The sequence below is a fragment of the Elephantulus edwardii genome, unplaced genomic scaffold, assembly GCF_000299155.1.
Source record: "Elephantulus edwardii isolate Elephantulus edwardi_28Jun2011 unplaced genomic scaffold, EleEdw1.0 scaffold00374, whole genome shotgun sequence".
NCBI classification, from domain to species: domain Eukaryota; kingdom Metazoa; phylum Chordata; class Mammalia; order Macroscelidea; family Macroscelididae; genus Elephantulus; species Elephantulus edwardii.
Window position 1 is genome coordinate 1,050,892 of NW_006400124.1, and position 15,333 is coordinate 1,066,224.

The 15,333-nt window shown below is 46.5% G+C and overlaps 2 pseudogenes; one reads left to right on the forward strand and one right to left on the reverse strand.

Moving 5' to 3' along the window:
* Positions 1 to 1,716: 1,716 nt before the first annotated feature.
* On the reverse strand, positions 1,717 to 2,701 carry LOC102857657 (annotated as a pseudogene).
* A 3,370-nt stretch (positions 2,702 to 6,071) lies between these two features.
* Positions 6,072 to 7,504, forward strand: LOC102864589 (annotated as a pseudogene).
* The last annotated feature ends 7,829 nt before the right edge of the window (positions 7,505 to 15,333 follow it).

The window sequence follows — 15,333 nt, forward strand, 5'->3', positions numbered from 1 at the left end:
ATTGAAAAACAAGGAACTCATGCAATGTTATTCAAAATGGGTGACCCTGGAGACATTATGCTGAGTGAAATATCTCAGTCACAAAAGGACAAATATGGCATGGTGCCACTGTTGTAAAACAGGACTGACTTTGCAGTTGGGAGGGGAGACTGAGAAAGATGGGTTCAATAATGTATACCTCACTGAAACAGATGAGGGACAAAACTGTTTAAAAGGGATATGTGATTAGGTATTTTTATCATGACAGGAGTCTAGAGCAAAGGCTACAGTGTGGAGTGGACCTGGGTGAGGGTTTGTAAAACAATGAAAGAATGTTTCTTTTACTTTTCCAAGAGGGTAGTGTACTAGGGGTGAGGGTTTGGAGGGGAGAAAAGTGCAACAATGAACGAATGGAAATCCAAAGTCTCTGTAAACTTTTTTTTTTATTGGAGCTTAGGTGCATTTATTCCTGTACAAATCATTACAAAATCAAGTCTGGGGCCATCACCAGCCCCTCACCCCAATGTGCAATTGGCTGCCTGCTGGCCTCCACATCTGTCTGACCCCTTCATCTCTACAACTTCCTCCAGGAAGCCCTCTGAGTCTTCCCTCTCAGAATCTGGAGGAGCAGGGGCAAATCGATTGAGGCTCAGCAATAAAGTGCCATCTAAAGCAAGGGGACAGAACACAGGCAACATGGTTCCCAGCCCCCTCCAGCCATCCCAGCAGCCACGGTGGCTCCAAACAAAAGAGCCACATGAAACTCAAGTCTAACTGGGATCCCACCCCTTCCTCAGCCCAAGGGACAAGGCCAGGCTCCTCCAACAAGTGAAAGTGCTTACAGCTAGATGGTGAAATGGATGGCCCTTTAAGAGCTAAGCTAAAGTTAGTGAGTTGAGAAGACTAGGAAAATAACTGAAGGTTTGCCCCATTCCTGTTAATCCCCAAACTGGGAGGACATTGCACAAAAATACATTGAAGTTTTTTAAAAGGACTTGTACAGGGAACCCCAAACACCCAGTGGTCTGAGCCTCCCAGCAAAAGCTGGTAGCTTGAGGCTGTCCTATCTTAAGAAGGACAGACCCAAGGATCAGGTCAGTAGGGGAGGTAAAGAAAGGGTTTCTGAACTTGAAGGGTCCCCAGAGATGGGGAGAGATTTGCTTGGCAGAGTCTGGACCCAAATTCTAGACTTCTACCTCCTGGGTCTTCTCATCGCCTCCAAAAATTCTCTGGTTCACCTCCAGACAGTTTCCACCACCACATAACGGTCTTTTTCTGGCACTGAGAGGTAATGGAGTCACACAAAGTTTCTAGTTTCTTATGATAAGACCCCAATTCCCACTAAAGTGAGGCGTGATCTGGAGTTCATTTCTGGGGCTCTGAACAAAAGCTTCATGGGAAAGGACACTTCCTTGGCCTCAGATTGATTCAGAGACAGTTCCATACCCTGATTGACTATGCTAAAACCCTGATTGGACAGAAATATATCCCAACACCCCTGATTAGCCACATAGAATCCCACAACCCTGATTGGCCAAGATATATAACCAGGCCCTGATTGGCCAAGATATATAACCAGGCCCTGATTGGCTGGAGGATATATCATCTTCTAGGCCCTGATTGGCAAGAAAACACTCCAGCCAGTCTTGACTGGCCAGGAGATGCTCTGAGGTTGAGTGGCAGAGCTGAGAACCGCTTCTCCTGTGTCTCTCATGAAGTTTCCATGGGCCGGGTGACCTAAGTCCAGGAGGGGTGGGAGAAGGTGATGCCATACAGCTGGGCCCAGAATGAGAACACTTTCTTCTCTGTGATGAACCGGTGGTGATTGCCCTTGTGGCTGTGTTCGTTCTGGATGTAGGTGACACACTCGTCCGGCCCCTTGGGCTCATAGTAGTGGTAGGGCATGCGCTTCAGATAGGGTCGCTGGCTACAGTAGTAAGGGGGGACCATGCCATACACGTGCACGTGGTCACACAATTCCACTGCAATCACCATGGTGAACCAGCCTGTGCTCAACCACGAATGAGACTTCTCCCCTGGAAGAGATCATCAAATTGGTGCATGCGGGCAGGAGAGACGGCGTAGGCCTCCATGTTGGGGAATGCCTGGCCAGCCCGCTGGGTGACTCACACAAGGCTGCCCTGGGGCTTCTGCATCTTGCTTGGGGGCCCCAGAAGATGAATACAGCTTCAGGGGTCCGGTTGACAAACTCTTGGGGCCTCCGGAGAACGCGAAATACACTGGAATGGGCAACCACGCGGAAGGTGGTCTTGTTGCCCACATCCGCTGAGTAACCTGTGGTGGGTGCGTCGTTCATACGGATGGTGCACTCAGCCCGCTCAATCTCAGGGCCCAGCTTGGTGCCCAGCAGGTGGCTGGAGCTGGTGACAATCACACACTGGTGGCACGAGAAGGCAGCATCTTGTTGCCAAGGAGAGGGATGTAGCCATCAGTGATGCTCCACTTTTTGAGGTTGATGGGGCGTTGGAAGCGACCCCGCAGGGAGCCACAATGGAAGACCTCACCGGCACTGTTGGAGATGTAGAGGATGAGGATGGTGATGAGGGCAAAGAGGATCATGAACACTGCTGAACGCTGCTCTTTGTTGCTGCTCATCTCTCTGTGGCGTCTGCGGGGGGGGGGGTAGAAGCCAGGGTCCTGCAGATGGGCTGGGGGGCAAGGATGAGGGCTCACACTGGCTAGGGGGCTTCGGGCAAGCCATGTGAGCTCTTTAGTTTCCTCATCTCCCCGGGGGAGCACCCGGCCCCCCGCAGCCTGGGAGCCCCCTCACATGGCACCGGGAGTCGAGCGAGAGCAGGGGTCTTCTCTCTGCAGGCCGCCCAGGCCCTGCCGCAGCACAGTAAACTTTTACTGAAATTAATAATAAGTTTAAATTTTAAAAAAGAAAAGGAAGAAGAAAAACTGTCATCTTTAAAACAAAAGGCCAATGAGCCTTTCACATACTTTGTAGAGAGGGGAGAGAAGAGTATCACTAGGAAAGCATGCAGCAGCAGCACGGAAGGCATTCATAAGGCCCATGGTATGGGATGGAAAGACTCAGGAGTGACAGAACACATGTGTAGGTTCAAAAGACGGTACCATAGGTGACTGGGTGTTGGCCACGCAAGACTTGGGCAATACATCGAGTCAGACTATTCTAAAAGCTCAGGCCTTTGCTGTAGCCCTAGAGCAAAGCCTTCCAGGCACCACATGTTTTTGAAGTGAGAAGTCAGGACATTGCAGGAGAGAGTGTCAGAGGAAAGCAAATATAAGAAGACCTGGCCCACCTCCATCTCCATGCCTTAGGTGCTGGAGAGGGTATCAATGGAGAAGAGATTGCAAATCGAGGTGCCATAAGCAGAATGTTTCTTTAAACAAGATGGGTGTGCAGCTCCTCGCCCTACCCTGACATTATGGGTATCAGAGATTGTAGAGCATAAGAAGCCTAAACTCACCATGAAATTTGCTCAGAGAACATGCAAGTGCTTAATTGATTCTGTAACTAATCATACCATACATAGGAAGGAGGAAGTCCCTAGTATCTGGGAATTTGAAACAGGTCCAGGCCTAATGGGGGTAGGAGGCCTCACTGCCTTGCTCCGAACAAAGCAACCCATCCTCTGGGTGAACCCCGATGGTTGGTCAGTATATAGTGGTGTCTTGGTCTAGTCTGGTCTTGCAGTGAATATCCTTGGCTGAGACCTCTTGGATGCCATGGCAACAGCCATACAAACAACCCCTACGTCATTTTCAGAGACAACGGAAGATCACATGTATCAATTGAGGAGTTACCCGCAATTCTAACGGCCACTGTTGCATATGAAGTTCCTGCCCTAGAATGCATTAGTAACAATCTTATGTGGGTCAAACAGTGGTTGATGACACAGGAGAAAATATCAGCTTTGGAGAGGTTAGTTCAACAACATTTAGACATGGGACATATAAGACCGACCCACAGTCCATGGAACACCCCAGTGTTCCCCATAAAGAAAGTTAGGAAAGTGGAGGTTTATGCATGATTTGAAAGCTGTTAATCGGTGTGTGCAGGATTGGGGAACTCCTCAAAGACAGGTTCCAATGGCCTCAACCATCTCTACACAAGTTTCCATTTTGGTAGTGGACATTAAGGATTGTTTTTCCTCCATATTTCTTCGTCCACCCAATTGTAAGAAATTTGCCTTTTCATTGCCCATTTTGAATCATTGTAAACCTGCGAAGAGATTCAAGTGGATCGTATTACCTCAGGGCATGGCCAAGTGCCCAGATTTGCCAGGAAGCAATAGCATATAACCTGGAGCCCCTGAGAAAGGAAGGGGTACAGATAGATGGTTATATGGACAATATACTTGTATGGCATGCTCGTAATGAGCCCATAAGTCATATTGAAGAGGCTCATACAATGCTTGAACAAAGCAGGCCTACAGATAGCACCTGAGAAGATACAGAAGATTCAACCAATAAATTTCCTGGGGTCTCGTATTCATCTAACCACACACATCAACTCATTTGGGTGACAGAAATATGTACAAAAATCTACAGATACTTATTCCATATTCATGTGGGCTACTGCTCAATCAGGGGAATCTGCTAAAGACCTCATTAAACACATGTTGCCGGGTTCTGCTGTAATGGGACTTCCACAAGCAATTAAAACTGATAATGGACCTGCCTTTGCTAGCTTCATTTTGCTCGATTCTGTCCACTTTGGAACATTTGGCACAGAACAGGGATCCCATATAATCCACAGGGTCAAGTGATACTTGAGAGAACACATAAAACATTGAAACTGCAATTATAAAAAGAAGAGGAGGGAGCCTATCCTCCCATGATACAATTGCATAAAGCTCTCTTCACATTAAATGTACTCAATATCTATGAGAATTTATCAAACCTCCCCCCAATATGTGTTCACTGGCAATCAGATAGACCTCCCAGGGAGCCACCAATATGGGTTACATGGAAAGATCCATTAGACCAAGTATGGAAAGGGCCCGATTCTTTACTAACCATTGGGAGAGGTTTTGCTTCTAATCTCCCACAGAACAAGCCACATTCTGTGTGGATTTTTGCTCAACCTATCAAATTCCAATTTACCTACCGAGAAGATGTGTTGATTGAGCATCCACGACAAGAAGAGGAGGCAGAGGAAAAGGAAGCTGACCCCTGGACACCCCAGACACATGTGACCTGGGTCAGGCTGAAGGCACTGAACCAACAGGCTTTTGACCTTGACCCTGGGATGGTACACCCAGTGGTCCTGTGTTTATAAAGCTGCTTATTGGTGCTTTGACCATCAATAGTGTCGCAGCAGGACAAGCTAATCAGGTTTTGTAACTTTTGTTCCTTCATCTGCATTTCCTATATGTACATGGCCTTCCTCGCTATTGTATATTGATCTCCCAATCGAAACCAGTTCCTTCCTTTCTTCCTTCCTTCCTTCCTTCCTTCTTTCCTCCCTCCCTCCCTCCCTTCCTTCCTTTCTTCCTTCCGAAATACCAGGGAGGAAAAACGAAAGGGTCAGGAGAGATAGAGATGAGTGAGAGAAGAGAAACAGAGAGACACAGCTACAGAGACAGCTATGCAATTGCTGATGTTAAATGTCTTAGAGTCAGCTCTGATTCATAACAGCCCTGTGAGTAATAGATCTGAACTCTGTCCTATCCATTCTCATCATCCTCCACACATAAGCCCCTTGCTGCAGATACTGTATCAGTCCATCCCATTGAGGGTCTTCCTCTCTTTTGATGACCCTCTACGTTTCCAAGCATGATGTCTCTTCCCAAGGACTAGCCTCTCCTTAGAACATGTCCATATTATTTGCAATGAAGTGTCACTATCTTTGTCTCCAAAGAGCACTCAGGCTGCTCCTTCTCCAAAACCTATCTGTCTGTTCTTTACAGTCCATGGGATGCTCTATTCTCCAACGCTGCCAGTCAATTGCAGCAATTCTACTATTGTCTTTATTCAGTGTTCAGCTCTGAGATGCATAGCAGGTGACTGAGAAAACTGTGACTTGGATCAGGTGAAATTAGTCTTTAAATTGACATCAGTGACTACTACTACTACTACTACTGGTACAGCGTCAGAGCAGGATGGGGGGAAAGTCCGAGAACGAGAGTCGGGTTCAGTGCCTTTCCCTCTGACTCCAGCCGATGCCCAGAGTCCCCCTCCACTTCCTCCCTACCCTTTCTCCTCTCCGACACTATCTCCCCCTTGTCCTGGGAACACAGCGTCACGCCCACCATAACAGAGCATGATGGGCAGCCCCGGACTCTCTGTGTCGGAAACCTCTCCAGAGATGTTACAGAAGTACTCGTTCTTCAGTCATTTAGTCAGATTGGACACTGCAAACGCCGTAAAGTGATAACAAAGCAACCTAATGGCAGAAGGTTCAACTCTTGTGTTGGGTTTTCTGTTTGCAGCATACAAGCAATGACCCATACGGTTTTGTGGGGTCTCATGAACACAGGGATGCAGCAACTTCATTAGCAGCTATGAATGGGAGAAAAATTTGGGGAAAGAAGGTCAATGTAAACTGGGCAACAACACCAAGTAGACAGAAAAAAGATACTTTCAATCACTTCCGTGTATTTGTTGGGGATCTCAGCCCAGAAATTTCAAGAGAAGATATCAAGTCACTGTTTGGCCTTTTTGGTAAAATATCGGATGCCTGGGTAGTTAAGAACATGGCAACTGGGAAGTCCAAAAGCTACAGTTTTGTATCTTTTTATAACAAACTGGATCCAGAGAATGCAATCATGCACATAGGAGGCCAGTGACTGGGTGGTCAGTAGAGGTGCACTAGCTGGGCCACTCAGAAACCACCTGCCCCGAAGACCACTCAAGAGAACAACACTAAACAGTCGTGGTTTGAAGCTGTGGAAAGGAAACCAGTCAAGTCCAAAAACTTGGACAGGCTACTGTGGAGGAATTGCTTCTGGTCTAACAGATTAGTTTATGAGACAGACATTCCCACCACTTGGACAAATTATGGAAATGAGAGTTTTTCCAGAGAAGAGCTGTTCATTGGTCAGACTTTCTACCCATGAAAGTGCAGCCCATACTATCATGTCAGTGAATGGTATCACGATTGAAGGGCATGATGTTAAATGCTATTGGGGTGAAGAATCTCCTGATATGACTAAAAATTTCCAACAGGTCGACTATAGCTAGTGGGGCCAGTGTTGCCAAGTGTAAGGAAACCCACAACAGTATGGAGAGTATCTAGCAAATGGGTGGCAAGTGCGGCCCTATGGAGTATATGGACAGGTGTGTAGTCAGTCAGTCCATCCATCACCTTCTGCTTGTTGGATGGGTGCTCAGCCTCCCCAAGAACAAGCTCCTCCCCTAACTGAAATAATACTGTGCAATACCTCCTCCTAACTGAACTGGACACGGAATGGCAAGTTACCAAACACAGGGAGCTGGGACTTTAAGCGAAATTGTAACTTATGATGGGCTTCAGTTCCCTGTGACGTCTGAAGACATGAAAGCAGACACCGAAAAAAGGAAAATATTTAAGTAGGGAAGTGTTTGGAACCTTTAGCACAGCTTTGAATTCATGGCAGACAAATGTTGTCTAGTTCTGCCTTTTTACAGTTTTGTTCATGATGGACACGAACATGATTTTTCATGTTTTTAAAAAACTAAAATAAAAAAAATGTGAGGCCTATACTTGGACCAAGAGGCAGTCGACAGAACAGAGCAAGGAGACACTACATGGTTCATAATCAAGAAAGGGGTCCATCGGGGATGTATTCTGTCTCCATACCTTTTCAATCGATATGCAGAACAGATGATCCGAGATGCTGGGCTGTATGAGGAGGAATGTTGCCTCAGGACTGGTGGAAGAGATATCAACAACCTGCGTTATAGGGATGACACAACCCTGCTTGCTGAAACTGAGGAGGATCTGAAGCGCTTGCTGCAGAAGGTCAAGGACTGCAGCCTTCTATATGGATTGAAGCTCAACATCAAGGAAACAAAGATTCTCACCATTGGTCCAATTAGCAGCATTAGTATGGATGGTGACGAGATTGAGATAGTTAACAGTTTTAGTTTACTCGGCTCCACAGTCAACACTCTTGGTAACAGCAGCCAGGAAATCAAGAGACAAATTGCATTTGGAAAGTCAGCTGTGAGAGACCTCCCAAGAGTACTGAAGAGCAACGACATCAGGCTGGAGACGAAGGTGCGCCTGATCTGGGCTATAGTCTTCCAATCAGGTGCCATGCATCAGAGAGTTGGACAATAAATAGGGATGATAGAAAGAGAATTGATGCCTTTGACCTGTGGTGCTGGAGAAGAGTGTTGAATATATCATGGACTGCTAGGAGAACAAACAGGTTTGTCCTGGAGAAGGTGAAGCCGGAATGCTCCTTGGAGTCAAGGATTCTGAAGCTTCATCTGACATACTTTGGGCATATTGCAAGGAGAGACTGATCCTTGGAGAGGGACATCATGTTTGGCAGAGTGGAGGGGCGGCGCAGGAGAGGAAGACCTTGATGAGATGGATCAATTCTGTGACTGGAGTGGTGAGAATGAGTGTGTTTGAGATGGCTAGGTTGGCACAGGATAGAACGGCATTTAGGGCTCTTGTACATAGGGTCACTATGAGTCGCAAGCGACTCGATGGCACATAACAACAACAACAAAATAAAGTTAATAAAGATAAAAAAAGTTGACATCATTGCTCTTCAGTACTTTGAAGAAGTCCCTGAAAACAGACGTTCTCAATGCTCTATGTCTTCCAATTTCCTGACTGCTAGGACCAAGTGTGTTGACTGTGCATCCAAGTAAGACAAAATAGTTGACAGTTTCAGTCTATTCTCCATCTGTCATGATATTGCCTATTGGTCCAATATTAAAGATCTCTGTTTTCTTAATGTTGAGATACAATCCATACTGAAGCCTGCTGAAGTCTTTGATCTACTGCAGCAAGTACTTCAAGTTCTTCTCCGTTTCAGCAAGCAAGGTAGTGTCATCTGCATAAAACAGGTTGTTGATGAGCCTTCACCTGATCCTGATGTCACAATCCTCTTCATAGAGTCCAGTTTCTGGAATAACATACTCAGCATACAGATTGAATAGCTTTGGAGAGATAAAACAGCCCTTATGCACACCTTTCCTGATTTTAGAGCATGCAGTGTTCTCCTGCTCTGTTGGACAAAAAAGAGCATCTCATCTAGAAATAGATTTAATATAAATGTTATTAAATATTCTGAAATTTCTGGTCTTCTCAATGTTAGCCACAGTTTGTTATGAGCCACACAGTCAATTGTCTTTACATGGTCAATAAACCACAAGCAGCCATTCTCCTGGTGTCCTTTATTTCAGCAGGATCCACATGGTGCCACAATGATCTCCCTGGTGTCATGGCTTCTTCTCAACTGAGTTTGAACTTTTGTTCATTCTCTGTCAATGGAATGTTCTAATCGTATTTGGATGATCTTCAACAATATTTTGTTTTCAGGTGATATTAATGATCTAGTTCAATAATTTCCACATTCTGTTGGATCATTTTCTTCAGAATGGAAACAAATATGGATCTATTCCAGTCAGTTGGCCACATAGCTGTCCTCCAAATGTTCTGGCACAGACTGGCGGGCACATCCAGGGCTGCGTCTATTGTTTGAAACATGTTAATTCATACCCCACTGATTCCTGGAACTTTGTTTTATGCCAGTGCCTTCAATGCAGCTTAAACCTCTTCCTTCATCACTATTGGCTCTTCATCATATGTGTTTTTCTGGATGTTTTAATGTTGTCCTTTTTTTTTTTTTTTGGTACAGTGACCATATGTATTCCTTCCACCTTCTTTTGATGCTTCCTGGATCACTCAAGGTATTTCTAATAGTGATTCTCAGAATTGCTACTCAAAACAGCTATGCAGACACAAACAGACACAGATCAGAGACAATGGAGAGACATAAGGACAGTCACAAAGAGGAGAGACAGACATGGATACAGGGAGATACTAATGGAGAAACTGAGATGGAGAGATATGGAGAGATATACAGATAGAGAGATCTACAGATATAGAGGGAGACAGATGCAGAGACAGGATAGAGACAGAGAGAGTCAGGGGAAAGAGAGACACAGCAGAGAGAGAGATGGAGATATAGGGGGAGGAGAGAGTCAGAGACACAGGACAGATCTCAGGAGACACTCAGGGAAGGAGACATAGGCAGGGATTAGAGAAACCGGATGACACATGGAGCAAGGGGGACACAGACACCAGCCCCAAACTCACTGACTCCTACTCATGGAGACTCATGGGGTTTTGTAACTGTAACCTCTCTGCTGGGAGGAGACCGTCCATCTGTCAGTCAAGGATCAGCGAGTCGATTCAAACCCCTGACCTTTGAGTTAGCAGATCTCACATGAGGCTCTTTGCCACCAGGGTTCCTTCTTGGGACTTGGGTACATTATTCCCCCATGGAATCCCCTTTAAGGGCTTGGACTCATAACTGACCAACCATGTCAGAGCTCCAAGTTATCAACAGAAGCCTCGTGGCTTGGGGTCAGCTCCCGCCCTGCATGGGGATGCGTAGGACATGCTGAGGCCTTCATGGTGCAGAGTTTACCCTGGACCCCTGGAAAGTGCAAGTTAGAAGCTGGACTCAAGTGGATTTCTGCCCACGGCCGTGTCTCACATCACCTAAAATGGAAAGATGCCAGAACCCCCAGGGGCTTTCTGTGGTGGGAGAACAGGAAGGCTGAGGGGTCAGCTGCAGTCAGGGCCATGTGGGATGAGTAAGCGCAATGCCCTCAAGGAGATGGTAGTAGCCTGTGTCAGGGCTCCAGGGCTGCTGTAACAGACACTCCACCCATGGAGGGCTGGAACACACAGGACTTAATTCTCTTACGGCTGAGAGGTCAGAAGTCAGGGTTCAGGTGTAGGGGAGAGTGTCTGTTGTGAGCAACTATGAGCATTCCTGAGAGATTTCCAAGTGTCTTGATATCATTTTTCCCCTGGATCTAGAGGTTCCCGGTACAGGAACTCTACACAGAGGCTCCCCTCCTGGCCCTTCCTCCTTGGTGGGACAGGTGCCCCCTCTCTGAATGATTCTTTCTAATCTCAGGCCACATCCCAGGGAAACCCCTGCCAACAGCCCAGGGGAGTGTGGGATTAAGGATGTTGCACTCCACCCTCAACCCTTTCATACCTGATTGACCTGATAGTGGTGACCATTACATAACAGCTGAACCACCAAGACTCCTCGCTCAGACAGGCTGACATGTATTTACAGGGATGCAATCAATCCATGGCACTTTCTTTCTGGAAAATGAAGATATTTTATTCATTGTGGCTTTTTATGCTCACACCTTCATCTTGAATTTTTAGCTAACTTCCAGGCAATATATTTATCAATATCACTGAATTTTGAGTGTGCCTTTAAACCTTTCCACAGTGGTTTGTGCTCACTCAGAGGTGCCTTGGAAGATGGGCCTAGCAATCCACTTCTGAAAGCTCTGAGCCACTGAAAACCCCACGGAGCACAGTTCTGCTCTCACACACATACGGGCGACATCAGTCCAACAATAGCTGGTGCACAGCTCAGGACACTGCTGACCCAGCTGGACCCAGCAGGACCGGGCTCTGTCTGCATATTGCCCACAGAAGGACAGAGTTATAACTGGACACCCCACACACACCCTGCACTGATGCCAGCCAAAGAAGGAACCATTCAAGTGTGCTCAAGTGCCTTGGAAGTAAGGCCTGGCTACCTACTACCACAAGAGCCATCCATTGAACACACTAGGGTACCCAGTTCTACTCTGATGCACACAGAGGAAATGTGAAGCACAGCAAGTAGTTTAGTCTGTTTTTTTCAAATTCATACTCCCTCGCCTCACCCCACTTCAGACCCTGCCTTGTATACACACCCTCCCTCTTGCCCACAGGGGGTACCCAGCAATTGGGCCACATGCTTTGCTTTCTGGCTGTGAGCACAGTGATGCTTCAGTCCTGGGTTGGCATTTGGAGACAGAAGGTGGGGAAGAAGTGCTCAGAGACGCTCCAGTCAGGTGGAGCCGGTTGGGGTGCAGTCTGATTAAGGTGGCCAGGAAGGGGCTGCACAGTCCACCCAGCCTGTTCCCAGGTGTGAATGGGCAGTGTAGAGCCCTGGGGCCTGAGTGGAGCTGGTCCATTCAGGGCTCAGATGGACAGAGACGGGAGGGGGTGCTGGAGCAGAGTTCTTCGAGCAGTGGCTTCCATGCACCCAAATCTGTCTGAGCATTCGCTGCATGTCTTCATCCATCAGGCCCCAGAGAAATGGGGAGCAGAGGGCTTGAGGGTTCCTGCCTTGGACCCCCCATTCTTCTAGTTCCTCAGCTAAGATCCAGCCAGCTCACCCAGGGGATGAATATATAGAAAGGTTAAATAGGCCATGAAACTCTCTCAAGATCAGACTCCCCAGATACAGATGGGAAGACTAGGCCCAGAGAGCAGCTGGGGGTGACCCACAGCCAGATGGGCCCCTTTTCAGGAGCCAAATAGTGAACTCATCCCCGTTAGACTCACCTGAATGGCTTAAAGCAAGTGACTCCTGAAAAGGCCATCATGACGCTGTGATCCCTGGCAGCCGCCTGTGAAGCCAGGGGCGGTCAGGAGTTTTGACACCCTCAGAGATGCTCCAAAACCCTCCTGTGCATGTAGACATTACATTTGCCAGTACAAATCAGTGCAACCAGGACAATGGCTGTTTTTGTTTTATTGACTCTGTAAAGGTAATGGATTGTGTGACTCATAATAAAGTGTGGCTAACATTGAGAAGATCATAAAATTCAGAATATTTGATTATGTTCATGCGAAATCTATTCCTAGACCAGAAACTATTGTCCAAGAGAGCTAGGGAACACTGCATGCTTTAAAATCAGGAAATGTGTGCGTAAGGGCTCTCCCATCTCTCCAAACGTACTCAATCTGTATGCTGAGTATGTTATTCCAGAAGCTGCATTCTAAGAAGAAAATTGAACATCAGGATCAGTGAAGACTCATCAAAAACCTGTGTTATGCAGATGACATGACCTTGCTTGCTGAAAGTGAGAAGGACTTGAAGCACTGACTGCAAAAGATCAAAGACTGCAGACTTCTGGATGGATTACATCTCAACTTTATGAAAACAAAGATTCTCACTACTGGACCAATAGGCAATATCATGACAGATGGAGAAAAGACTGAGACAGTTAACTATTTCATCTTACTTGGATACACAGTCAACACCCTTGGTACCAGCAGTCAGGAGATTGGGAGACATAGAGCATTGAGAATGTCTGCTTTCAGGGACCTCTTCAAAGTCCTGAAGAGCAATGATGTCAATTTAAAGACTAAGATGCACCTGATCCAAGGCAAATTTTTCTAAATCACCCGCAATCCAGCTGAGAGCTGTACAATGAATAAAAATGATAGGAAAATTGATACAATTGTGTGGTGGTGCTGGAGAAGAGTGCTGAATATCCCATGGACTTTAAAAGAACGAACAAAAAGGTCTTGGAGATTGTGCAGCCTGAGTGCTCTTTGGAGTCAAAGATGGTGACACTTCATTGCACATATTGTGGACATGTTGTATGGAGAGGCTATTTCTTGAAAAAGGACATCATATTTGGAAAGATAGAAGGTCAGCAAAAGAGAGGAAGACCCTCAATGAGATGGACTGATACAGTATCTGAAGCAATGGGCTCATGTGTGCAGGATGATGAGAAAGGGTAGGACAGAGTTCAGATCTATTATTCACAGGGCTGTTATGAATCAGAGCTGACTCTAAGGCCCTTAACATCAGCAGTAACATAGCTGTCTCTGTAGCTGTGCCTCTCTGTCTCTCTCCTCCCCCTCATCTCTGTCTCTCCTGACCCTTTCCTTTTCCCTTCCTGGGTTTCCCCCCTGGAAGGCAGGATGGAAGGACTGGTCTTACTGGGAAGTACATGCCTCAGGGTCTCCACGTCTCCCTTCCTGGCCTCTGCCCCACTTCTCTGGACATTAAGAACCCTGCCACACCCACCCACTGGGCCCGAGGGAAGGGCTGATATCCAGGCTGCTGAAATCTTGTCCCTATTTAAAGGGAGTCTATTCTGAGCCTGGGGAAGCAGCTGAGACCAGGCACCTCAGAGGACCTCCACAATAGTTTCTGACACGCCTCCAGGTAACAAGCACCAAGACACTAAAGAGCTGAACAGAAGATTCCAAAAGGCAGCACGGAATGACAAAGCAAAATATTACAATGAAATGTGCGAGGAGCTAGAGTCGGAAAATCAAAAGGGCCGAACTAGTTCAGCATTTCTTAAGCTCAAAGAACTGAAGAACAAATTCAAACCTCGAGTTGCTACAATCAAGGATGCTTTAGGCAGAAGGTTAAATGATCCAGGAGGTATCAAAAGAAGATAGAAGAAATATACTGAGTCAATTGGCAGATACAGAAGAATTTAATGAAACACCATATGAGCAAGAGCCTATGGTGATGGAGGCAGAAGTTCAAGCTGCTCTGAATGAAATAGCAAAAGATAAGTCCCCCGGAATAGATGGTATACCAATTGACATATTTCAGCTAACAGATGCTGCCCTGGACGTGCTCACCAAGTTGTGCCAGAAATCTGGAGAACAACCACTTGGCCAACTGACTGGAAGAGGTCTATATTTGTTCCCATCCCAAAGAAGGGTGACCCAACTGAGTGTGGAAACTACAGAACAATATCATTGATTTCACATGCAAGCAAGATTCTACTGAAGATTATCCAAAAACGACTGGAACAGTACATCACAGAGAACTGCCAGAAGTCCAGGCTGGGTTTAGAAGAGGTCGTGGTACTAGGGATATTGTTGCTGATGTTAGATGGATCTTAGCTGAAAGCAGAGAATACCAGAAGAATGTCTATCTGTGTTTCATTGATTATGCAAAGGCATTTGACTGCATGGATCATAACAAACTATGACTGACTCTGAGAAGAATAGGAATCCCAGAACATTTAATCGTGCTAATGTGAAACCTATTCTTGGACCAAGAGGCAGTAGTCAGAACAGAGCAGGGCAACACTGCATGGTTCAAAAATTGGGAACGGTGTACTCCACGGATGTGTCCTGTCCCTATACCTTTTCAACCTGTATGCAGAGCAGATTATCTGAGAGGCTGGGCTCTATGAGGAGAAGCGTGGCGTTAGGATTGGTGTGCGATCTATGAACAATCTGCGTTATGCAAATGACACAACCCTGCTCGCTGAAACTGAGGAGGACCTCATGCACTTATTGCAGAGGGTCAAGCAATGCAGCCTTCAATATGGACTGAGGCTCAATGTCAAGAAGACAAAAATTCTCACCACTGGATCAATCAGTAGCATCAGGATGGATGGTGAAGAGAT